At 35.5% G+C, this 12,686-nt stretch overlaps 1 non-coding gene across 1 annotated transcript; it reads left to right on the forward strand.

Moving 5' to 3' along the window:
- Positions 1–4,714: 4,714 nt before the first annotated feature.
- Positions 4,715–4,823, forward strand: LOC118986827 (U6 spliceosomal RNA). Its single transcript, XR_005066458.1, has one exon. It is a non-coding gene; the product is annotated as a U6 spliceosomal RNA (small nuclear RNA).
- The last annotated feature ends 7,863 nt before the right edge of the window (positions 4,824–12,686 follow it).

Raw genomic sequence — 12,686 nt, forward strand, 5'->3', positions numbered from 1 at the left:
CTGGACTCCTTCAAACCTTTACTACAATAGTTGTTTTTTTTTCTTTAATGTTTTTTCAGGGAGGATAATAATTTTAACCTTAATAGCTCAATAAATAGTTGTTTACTTTCTCAGATGCTAGAACCTTATGAGGGTAAAAAGGGATTTTTACTATTCTCAGTACATAAAATCATCCAGTTTCTTTTTAGGTGTATCTGAGGTGTTTTATGAACAGGCAAATGGTCACCCTTACACATAGTCACTTGCTGTGGCATGTGCTTGTTGTGATTCTCCTATGTTGTATATGTGATGCAGAAACAGAGGTGGGTGCATCCTATTTGAGCACATCTATTTTCCCCATAACCTATACATTTAGTCCTGGAGAGTTTTAGCTCTCATTATTTTGAAGCAACAGGAAAAGAGGAAAAAGGAAGAGATATGAATGGAATCTATGAAGAGGTAAGAATTAGCAAAGAAAGAGAGAAAATGGCCCGTGGTATTTCTGTCAGGGCTTCTGTGTCCTCTAGTTCTCTTAAACTTACACAATGTTATACATCGATTTTATTTCAATAAAAAAGACCAAAGTCAAGAAAAATATCCCCTTTCTGTATCACAAGTGGTCTAACATCAGAGACACAGGCTATGTCTAGATCAGGCCCAATTTATCTGATGATGTTATCAATTCTAGAAAACACTGAATTCACTGGGAATTTTTTTGAAGAAAATTTTGAATGAGATCTTTTTGCAAATTGGCCAATTTATTAAAAACAATCCAGTGAGTAGTCCAGTGATATGGCAATCACACAACTCATGGAAAATTAAAGTAAAAGAGTAAGACCCTGGCTGGGTAGACCAGTTGGTTGAAGTGTCATCATGTTCCCCATACGCCAAGTTTACGGTTCAGAGCCCAGTCAGGGCACATACAAAAATTAACCAATGATGCATAAATAAGGGGAACAACAAATCATTGCCTCTCACTCTCTCCCCCCCTTCCTCTATCTCTCTAAAATAAATATTAAAAAAAGCAAAAGAGCAATTGGCTGATGATTTCATACATGCGATGGCAATCATTGAACTTGAAGTTAATTTTTAAATATTTTATTTATTTATCTTTAGAGGGAAGGGGAAGGAGAGAGGGAGAGAAATATCAATGTATGGTTGCCTTTCTTACATCCCCTGCCGGGAACTGGCCTGCAACCAAGGCATGTGCCCTGACTGGGAACTGAACTGTGATCCTTTGGTTTGCAGACCCACGCTCAATCCACTGAACTACACCAGCCAGGACTGAACTTGAAGTTAAATTTGTTAATTCCTTCCCTGCATGATTTACTGGACTGAACTGGTTATTTTCCTAACAGATGGCCATAGACATAGTCTGACAAATGTGCTTCATACTGTCAGTGAGTGAAGCAAGATCTATTCATTGAGCATTTATAAAGTGTTATGACAGAAAGCTACAGATTTTAGGAAATATAAATATTCAGTGAACTAGACATGGCCATGCTCCTCAGTTATTATTCCAAAGGTTGAGAAAACAAACTAGTGCATATAAATAATCACTAAGAACAATGAAGTAAAGCACTTATAATAAAAGATAAATTTAGTTGAAGTGTTACTAGTTATATAGTCACTTTGAAGTCAAATTAAGGAATTCCAGCCAAGGTCATCTAGACAGATGATAACTGAGCAAGCGCTTAGATACTTAAAAATCAACATAATAAAAAATGAATGTAAGAGAGAATGAAAACATTATGAAAATGAAACATATTCTACTATAAAATTCTTGATCCTGCTATGTGAACAGTATCCAAAATACAAAATTCACATGAAAATTATTTTCCAATTTAAATGACAATTGTATGATGCCAGATATATATATATATATATATATATATATATATTGCTACAGAAATATTTTTGTGAATTAATAACAAAAAATTTGATAAATTGGAAAAATGCTATTATATTTATTCATTCTTGGAAATTTGACCATTCAATTAACAAGTCATTAGAATGATTGCTTTTTGTCCAATTGCTATTGGGTAACTGATTTTTCGCTGTACTTGTCTGCTTGTTAGGAGAACATTACATTCTAGAGGTGGTCAGACTTTTTTAAGCTGAAGGTTTCTTCTTTGTGAGTTCTACTCCAAGTTCTTAGTTCTAATTTATATGCATAATGATATTATGGCAGTAACTATATATCTGTGTTAACTCTTATATAATTTATAGTATCTAATCTATACCATAAAGATATAATCAGCCCTGGCTGGTGTAGCTCAGTGAATTGAGCGCGGGCCTGCAAACCAGAGGATCGCAGTTCGATTCCCAGTCAGGGCACATGCCTGGGTTGCAGGCCAGTTCCTGGCAGGCGACACACAATACATTGTCCCCGGCAGAGGCAACCATACATTGATATTTCTCTCCCTCTCTCCTTCCCTTCTCCTCTAAAGATAAATAAATTAAAAATCTTTAAAAAAAGATATAATCATTAGTTTTCATGAAGAGTAAAACCGTGCAATGTGAGGATTTTAGAAATTTATGTACACAGTTTTGTTTGTAAACAAACAAATGGCTTTGGGGGGAGATACCACCCACATCTCATTGGTGGCGTCCTGGGTAGGAAATGTCTAACAATGCATAGGACTACCAAAAAAAATGAAGACATGATTGTTGCCCCTACAATACCTTTGGTATTGCCAGTCTTTTGTGCAAATTGGTGTGAAGAGACTTTATGTCATTTTAATCTAAAACCAAACTATATTTTAAATACAGTGTGGGAAAAGGTAAGTTTATAGTTGTTCATATAAAAATAATGCAATAAGTAATCAATAAAAATACCAGAATAAGCTGTTTCATGTGTTAACAACTGTGGACCTACTTTTGCCCCACCTTGTGTGGTCAAATAGTTTCTGCAATCTTAACTTATTAAATTTCTGGAAAATAACAATGGTGAAGTAATTTTAGGGAATATTGTACTTTGTCATTTGAAATTTTACCAAAAGAAAATGACCTCATGGATATCAATAACACGTGGTCATGTGCCACGTTACAGCGTGTCCATCAGTGAGAGACGGGGTGTGTGAGAGTGGTGTGCCTGTGGTCTGGACTGTAGTAGGTTGTAACATCTGGGTTTGTGTAAGTACTCCATAGTGTTCCCACAACCACCAAATCACTCAACAATGTATTTATCAGAATGTATTTCTGTTATTAAGAAGCATACGTTTATTTCAAACAACAGTCTGCTGTTGTCAGATTTATATGCAATATATGGATCAGTATGATCTTGTGATCACTCCACTGTCCTTCATACACTTCTATTGTTTTACATTTGTGAATTGACCAGTGTTCTCTAAAATTTTAAAAAGAGAAGTGAAAATCTGAATTACATTTATTTCTATTCTATTATCGATGATCTCTGAAAACAGTTTCTTGAAAACATTCTTTTAAGCGCTTATAAAACCAGATAACGATCACTCTACATACCCCCATTTGTATATCGATGAGGCTGCAAGACTGACATTTCAAACACGAAATGTAAAGAACAATTCAAGATGAGCACATCACCACATAGTTCCATTTTTCTTCAGTGAAACAACATTCATTAAAAAGTTTATTTAATTAACTTTAAGAATTGATGAGAACTAGAAACAAGTTATGGAACATGAAGCAGTCACTACAGTTTTAAATTAGGAACTTTACTGTCAACCCATGAGGACTGTTGATCACTTTGGGTTCACAAGTAAAAAGAGCTGCACCAAACTTAAATTGGCTTTCTCTTTTCTCTGAAAACAGCAAAAACAAGAATGTAGTGCTCAAATATAATTGACCCTATGAAAATCTCATTACGTTTATCAGGAGATATTTGTAACCACTTTCAACAGGACTCAACTGCCCTTAGAGAGGTCCTTTTGTAGAACAATCAATACATACATAGGGAATTGATACCAATTCACTTATTTCAGGCCAGCCAGAAAAACAGATCAATAAATCATGAACTTGCCTTTGCTTCTTCTCTCAACTTTAACAAAAACAATTATTCTAACAAACTAAGCCAGCAGCCAATAGTGTGATAAAACTGTTTCTGAGGTCAGAATGTTCTGAGATTGAGGAGGACTCCAGAGTTCAATACTTTATTTACAAGTGCTGAATGAGAAATTATTCTAACGTCCTTTCACTCCCATCTAAAACTGAACATCAGGCTACCATGCACACATCCATCAAGAAACATTACAGTAATTATCAGGGGAAAATGAGGGATTTGTGTCACTCGTTTCTTCTTTTGAAACACTATACTAGTAACAGAATTCCTATCATTTCTACTGTCTAAAATATAGACAAATTAATACATTTTAACAACTAACCATAGTTAATTTTCACAGCTTATAAATCAAACATAAGAATTTTGAATTTTTTTTTCCTGAAATAGAGGGTACTTCAAATAAATATAACTTGGTTTCAACAAATGTTTGACCATGTTATTTCTTTGAGCCTCAGAGAAATAAAGCTATTTTATTTCTCTGAGGCTCACTTTCCATAAAATTAAAGGGTGATGTTTGCTTAAATGATCTTTATTTTTTTCTCCTTTTAATAAACTATGAATCTCTGTACAGAATAAAGTTCAGATTACATTATTGTACAATTTGGTTGATTCTTGATTAGTTGATCAAAATTTCTAGATTAAATAAATTGATATTTGTTTCTTTGTTCAAAGGAAGACTGATAAAATGGTTATCAGGCTCATATAGACAGCACATTTACTAAAATTGGAATGATACAGAAGGGATTAATTAGCATGACCCCTGTGCAAGAATGACACACAAATTTGTGATGTGTTCCAAATTTTGAGAAAAAAAATAAGATTATCCAATTGGCAAGAGAGACAAAACTTCCACAGATAGTTAATATAAAATATATTAGAAACAACATTTTATATGACTTTTCCATCAAAACTATAACTGAAAAATATCATACTCATAATTAATGATGAATTTCTAAGTATGGTATAAAGAATATACAGATAACAAAAACTGATTTTCAGAAGGGCTAGAGGTTTTCTTATACAGGTTCAATACTCATTAAAAGTGTGATGTGTTTAAAAGAGCAAACACAGGCTTAAGGTGTACTTGTGAATAAGCAATAGCTACTACACTAATGTAAACAATAGAACCTTTATTCGCTGTTCGAAAGTGATAATTCTGAAGTGTTTATTTTACAGTGTCAGACTTAGAAGCCTAACAGAGTGGGAAGACAGTAAAATAACTGGAGTAGTAGATGATAAATGTTACAAGAAATAGACATGGCTATGGATTTTAGCTCAACTTCATACCAGACTCTTTATTTGTTCATATTTTCCTTTGATGAAATACATAACTTTGTGAAGTAGTTATTAACAATTTTTAAGGGTAAATGCTATAATATCCATAAGTAATGATAAAAAGTTATGTCAGCAAAATATGGGTTAGAAGACCAGTGAGATTCTTCCAAATCTGATTGTATGCAGGCGGAGACTGAAGACAAATGTGTATGAATCTAAAACAATGAAAGTATTGTGAAGTGCAAAAAAATGCATTTTTTAGTGTAGTATCCAGGCTACTTGTGAATATGGACTGAGTTAGACCACAATGTATTTATTGAACTCATACAAGTAAGTGACCTAGTTTATCACCTTCTCTCTACTCATTCATGGATCATATTTAGCTGAAGCAAGAATAGCTATAACTTTCTTATTCATTTGTCAAGAGTATCACCCTTTCCTGTAGTTTACCATGTCATTAGAGATGAAAAATAAACATTCTCTTATCGTCTGGGTCTAGATGTCTTTCTAGCATTTTCCCTGACTCAAAGTAATGTGTGTAACCCCAGTCATCTAGAGGGAAAAACTGAGATTTATTTAAATACTCACAGAAAAGCTTTGGTTTGCTTTTCCATTTTAGGATTGGAATTTCATAGGATATTTATTTCTTTCCATTTCTGCTTGAATTTTTTCCTCGTGTTAAAAATATGCTAAATTATTTGCTTAAGTTCCCAATTGTGAGAAAAAGATTATGTAGATGAATGTGTGACCTATTTATAATTAGAAATAGTCTCTTACCGTTTAGTCTCTCTTGTGACCACTGACATAATAAAACAAGCCCTTACAGGAATGTGATGCTGACCATGTTTCCAAATGGCCTATTAAATAATGTCTCTGATTATCTATGGGGCAATCATTTTGATAAAAACATATTTTGATTTAAAAATGTGCATTTTGCTAAGTGAAATCAGACAGGCAGTGAAAGACAGATACCATATGATCTCACCTATAAGTGGAAACTAATCAACAAAACACACAAGCAAGCAAAATATAACCGGAGACATTGAAATTAAGAATAAATAGACAGTAACCAGAGGGGAGATGAGAGGGGATAATGAGGGGAAAAGGGTGAAGGGTTTTCAGGAACAACTATAAAGGACACTTGGGCAAAACCAAGGGGGTGTGGAATCAGGGGAGGAAAGTGGGGAGGGCTGGGGTGCGGGGGGAGGGAGGAGGAGTTAGGAAAGGCAGAAAACTGTACTTGAGCAAGAATACAATTTTTTCAAAGTGTATTTATTTTGGTTGATGTTTTACATGTGAAAATAGCCTAGGTATTTTTTTATTTCTCTGATTTTAGATTCCTTGCTAAATTCACATTAAGCAAATAAATTGGTTAAGTGCAAAGTAATATTATTAGAGGAACTGTTTCAAGAATGTCTGTGAAATTGCATTTCAATACCCATTAGATATGGGTTTTTTTCTATAAACCTTCTTGCGTTACTAAAGGTGCAATTCTGTATCATTAAACAAAGAACAAATTGAAAATAAAGCTTGATGTTCAGTCACTGAGTTACAGCCAGCTCAAATAAATACCAATTCCAATAAAGAAAAGTGAACTCTTCAGCTTGACCCCCTGACAATTCAAATTACTTGCTTTTTATTTTGAAAGTTTTATTAGGGGACACGGTACTTGAGGGACTTTCAAATGATTTGGGGAATCTGGATGAAAGTGGCTGACCAGGAACTGTTAGGGAGAGAGATTGGCTTCCCAGAGGTAGAAGGAGTGGGAAGGAGAGTTACTCGGGAAACCCTTTCCCTGATGTCTGCACGTGAGGAACAGAAGCAAAAATGGGGATGGCTGTGTTGCTGTGGAACGTACCCTGATACAGAACCACCACCCTAGCAACCCAGTACAGAGGGACTTTGCCTCGGGGACCTGAGCAGGGACCCATCTCCAGAGAGATTCTCTCAGCTAACAACAAGAGCTTGGATGGTGTCTAGAGAGTAGATGACCCCAAAGTGACTCTAGGGAGAGCCCAGTTCATCAATCCTCTGAGCACTTTTGTCTGAATACACTCATTCAGAAGCAGGTGGTGCAACCCCTTTGCAATACAGGCCTATGGACCTATGACAGTCATCTCGAAGAAGCATTGAGTTTTTAATTATCTGATACCATAGTTGTATATGCAGACTACAAGTTCACATAGAGGGAGCAGGGGAGAGGACTGTTACATTCAGTAACTGTAAAACATTCCCACTTAATGAGATGGTCTTCCCATGGCTCTTTGATCCAAGACTCACTATGATGGTTAATGTCAGCTGAATTGAGAACTGTGAGACTGTGAGTTAATGTCAGACAAGATTTTTCAGAAATACGTTCCTAGTGGCACAGAGGTCCTGGAGAGCTGATATATTCCATACTGCACACAGGGAATCAGATTTACCCAATTTAATATGATCTACCCTCAACTGGATAAATTATAACTTCTTAGGGAAATGTTCTTTGACGTATATCTAAGAGAGAGGTAGTAACTACCTGTAGAATCTAGCTTCAAAAAAACCTGGGTAGGGCACAGGGTATCTTTCTCAGATTTGAAGGAACATCAATGATGGACTTGGTTGAGTAATTGAATTTTTTTTTAAAATCTATGTGCCTAGTTCTCTACTTGAAATAGCCAAAAGAAAACATTAAATTGTCTGGGAAAGAAAGTTGTATAATTTTTAAAGCTCATACAAAATATGATGTAGTATCAAAAGCTATAGATATTCTCAGATTCTTAGACACTCACCTATGAAGGCCTTTAAAATGAGTTGAGTTGAAAAAAATTATAGAATTATTTTAAGAATGGGCCAACTCTGTAAAACAGTGTGAAGGAAACATTGGAAACAATTGCCCTGAAAGGTTACAGAAGGCTGTATCGATGTCCTCATGAGCTGCTGCTTGCTTACAAGTAGTTGAGTAAACATTTGGTAATATAGATCTGCATATTAATTACTGAACACAAAGCAGGAGCAAAGCTCAAGATGTGCACGTTGGCGCTGGAAACAGTGAGCTGGAGAGAAAAGGGAGCAATCACCACGGCCAGCATTTTGGAACCCCTCACCACCCACCCCTCCAGAGAAAATGTCAACAGAAGCTGCCATTCGCGTTCTGCAATAGAAAGCCTGGGGACTCCCAATGGTAATAGGCTTAGGTGCCAATTCTATGGGAGGGTGGGCAGAAGTAACTAGAAGGTGGGAGCTCCAATCTTAGGCTGTCCTCCCCCAATAGTTACGGGAAGAAGATTTTTAAAAAACTGCATAAGATTGCTCTACTTTGGGAGTTGTAGGCGAGTCAGATGAAGATTTTTCCACTAAAGAAAGAGAGAGGCAAGGGGAAAATAAAGTGAACAAGAAAAGTAAGCTAGAATTTCTGTTCCTCCATGAGGCTTGGTTTTATAATCTCTTTGGTTGTAATTCACAGAGAAGTGTCTTCTTCACCAGGACTTAAAGGGCTAGGCCAGAAGGATAACTTTCAACTTAAAAAAAAAACTTAAGTCTAGCCTCAAATTTTATAAAATTACAAAAATTTCCAATGGTTATCTTCTGACAATCCCACTTCTGCCTTCAAAACACACATTTATTGCCTCGGGTGAAAAGTTCTTACCAGAACCCGGGGCAACACCGCCTACAACAGAAGATACTGGTATCTGAGAGGGTGGAGACATTGTAAAGGGACTTCTCCCACCCAGAGGGGCAGAGAATAAGGCAAAGGCACACTTTAAAAATATTTTATTTATTTATTTTTAGAGACAGGGGATGGGAAGGAGAAAGAGTGGGAGAGAAACATCAATGTGTGGTTGCCTCTCATATGTCCCCTACTAGGGATGTGGCCTGCAACCCAAGCATGTGCCCTGACTGGGAATCGAACCGACGACTCTTTGCTTCACAGGGCCATGCTTGACCCACTGAGCTATACCAGCCAGGGCCAGGCACATTTTTTTTTCAATTTAAAATGCAGCCCTGTGCAGTAGTTAAGTCAGTGCTACTTGTAGTCACAGTTAAACCCACAAAGGCTGGTGGTGTAAAACAGATGAACACATTTCTTGCTCTAACAAAATCCAAAATTTGTAATTATGTGCTAGAAGTGGTTCATAACAGATCAAAAGTGTCAACTAATGAAGTTCCAGACTTATGCGAAGCCAATCATGAATCACAGTCGCTATTAAATGATCAATTCTATACTCATAATTGAATAAATTATATTAAAAACAAGGCAATTAATGATCAAAACTCATCCCATTCTAACACTTTTACTACATTTTACTATTATCTATTCTCTAGATGTCAACTTTTATGCTACTCGTATGCTAAAGATTCTATCATTTGGGGTGGTTTGCACATGTCCCCCCAACTCTTTCCAACTTGGCATTTAGTGTTGAGGCCTGCAAGCTCAGCATGCACTTGGTCTGATCACATATTTACCAAATGTTTCTCACCTCATAATATGGAATTCCATCTTTCTGTCCTCCAATATCAGGCTGTGTGTAACCTACACCCCAATAATTAGGTAAATACAATAACAAGTTTGAGTTAACAATGCTGAATTCTTTTTGATTCTCATAGTACTTGGAATAACACTAGCTATAGTAATATATACACCACAAAACATCAGAGCCTTCATATAGTAGAACTTTAGCTCCTGCTCCCATAAGTTCATAAGTTGACACTACTAATGAATGATCTGTTCTCTGCCCCAAATGACTCCTTTCATCTTAGGGCTCGCTCAAGTATCTTTGATACTTGCTTTCCAGATGTTTCCTAGGGATCATTTTCCATCTTATCCACCTAGAGTGAAATAAAAGCTAAGGTGATTACAGGCAAAACATCTACGTTCCTGGCCTAAGGATGTTACACACCAGTTTTGCCATCTTTCTATTGACTAGAACTCAGTACCCAAGGCAATGTGAGATTTCAGTTAGAAAATTCAATGTAAGTGTAATTTTTCTTCAAAATCTTATAGTTTTAAATATTTGGAAAAGGTTATTCTATCTTAATCTGTATTTTACACTAAGTGATTACATTATTATTATTTCAGCATGAAGTCTTCTTTTTCATTACATGTTTTGCAGCTAATATTGTCTTTTTCTTACCATTATCTCTACACCATCTTTATCAGTAGTGAGTTGTATTCTAACTCATACAGTTAAATTAACTTCTGCTGTTTCTAGATTTGTATTTTAATCAGTGATGTCCCATTATAAGTACTTCAAGTAGTTCCACTTGTCCACAGAAATGACTGCGTATTTAATATTTCATTGGTTTTTACCACTGTCAGTTAACAATAATTTTAACCAACCATGCCCTCTTACTTATAGAGTACAAGAAAATAATTTTTCCTTAATCTTTAGTAACATCACCATCAAGATATTTGATTATAAATAACAATATATTTAAAGATAGTGATGACTTCCTGATTTAATGCTTGATTCAATTTCCTCTCAAGACCCAGGAGGGAGTTATTTAAGAGATTCCAATTAGGAATGATTTGAATTAATTGGAGCAATATAATGTACACACTGCATTGCATTCTCAATTAAGTTGAAGAAAGAAGATATTCTGCTGACAGCATGTCTTTATTGGGCTAATAGTCATTATTTACGTATCATCAATTCTTTATCTAATGTCAAGTATTTTGTGTCTTCTAAACACAAATATGCATTACTGAGAAACAAAAGTGCCAATAAATAATAGATTGGTTTAGCAAATAGGAAGACCTAAACCAGAACATGTAGAATAAATTGTTGAATCATCAAGTATACCCAAACCTTCACCTCTACAGGTATGTAAGTATGTGAGTGGGATGTATGTAAATAGGGTGTCGACATAATGTATAAACCTGGGGACCCTCTGGAGCCCACTCTGCCTAAAAATCCACATTTATTGAGTCTTAATTGCTCTGTTTAATACTGGAGGTGAATGTATTGTGGAACATGCAGATTCTTACTGTGCTTAGAATATCCATAAAATAAAATTATTCTTAGGGGAAAAATCTTTTATAAAGACATTTTAGAACGGTATTATTTTGGTAATATAATCACTCATTCTGCATTTGAAAATATTATCTTCAAACTATTGCAATATTTTTACAAGATCGTTTTTATTGTGTTTAGGACAATGTTTGCTGTGTGCTTTCCTTCCTCTGATGTTTTAGGTAACATAAAAAAACTTATGATTTTAACTGACAACACCCAGACTAAATTCTTTGAATCCTAATTCTGCTCATTATATCTATGGAACATTGAATAGGTCATTTAGCCAAAGAGATTCTCATTTTACTTCTCTGTAAAGTTAATATCTCTGTAACCAAGTGATGGTTGTTCCCAGGAGGGGGAGAGGGAGGGAGAGAGGCAGAGGGGGAAAGAGAGAGAGAGATTTTTTTGTTTGTTTTTGGACCAACAGAAATTCTTTCATGAAGTGTTATTTGAATGAAAGTCAGAACCCATACATAAGTGATAGAACACTTTAATAAGATACTATGGATTCATGCAAATATTTTAATCAAACAGTTTAATTTGGTAATTTGTGCCTAGTGCATGTACATAGAATTAAACTAGTCCCTCTTCCATGTGACCTAACTGATTGAAATTAATTCAAAATTCTAGCTGATACCTACAAAATGTTAATAAAATTAATCAAGAAGGGAAAGAGTCATCAAGGAACATGTATAAAGGACCCACAGACAAAGCCAAAGAGCAGAAGGATGGAGGGTGGGAGGTGGGGGTGGGTGGGATGGGGAAAAGTGGTAGAGGGAAAATGGAGACAGCTGTACTTGAACAACAATAAAAGAAAATAATTCCCTTCAAAATGTTTGCTTTTAATTCTTTTTTCAAAAATACACCTCAAGGGGCAAATTATCAGTTTCACTGATTCCCCTAATCAATTCACCAGTTGACCAATTGAGGTTGTCAGTTGTGCAGACCCAGCCTTAATTGAAGCTGAGAACAAAGTCTTATTCCTAAGAGCCTTTGAAGCCTTCCTGTATCCCAGAAGCTATTAGAGTTTCATTATAAGTAGTTTTGTGAGGCAAGTACCCAGACTAATGAAGTCTAATTTCTTAGGATTAAAGAAGAGAAGCTGTAAGATATGGCTGATGTTAGATAAAGAAATTCTGAATGCAGTACATTTATTCTGTTAAATTAGTCGTGAACACAGGAGGACATGGTTGTGGGCCAAGAGAGCCAACTGCAGAGTCTTCATGTGAGAGCTGGGGGTGGGTTTCCAAAGTCCATTCTGTGTCCATAAAGTCTTTTAAGGGAAAACTCTGTGGGTAATCCAATTGCAAGATAAAATTAAACTAACATGCAGGTCAAAACTTGTCAAACAAGACACTTAAAGAAAATATTCAATTATCACTGTTAAGAATTCACTCAAT

The sequence above is a fragment of the Sturnira hondurensis genome, unplaced genomic scaffold (assembly GCF_014824575.4).
Source record: "Sturnira hondurensis isolate 20B ecotype Veracruz unplaced genomic scaffold, ASM1482457v3 Scaffold0004474, whole genome shotgun sequence".
NCBI classification, from domain to species: Eukaryota; Metazoa; Chordata; class Mammalia; order Chiroptera; family Phyllostomidae; genus Sturnira; species Sturnira hondurensis.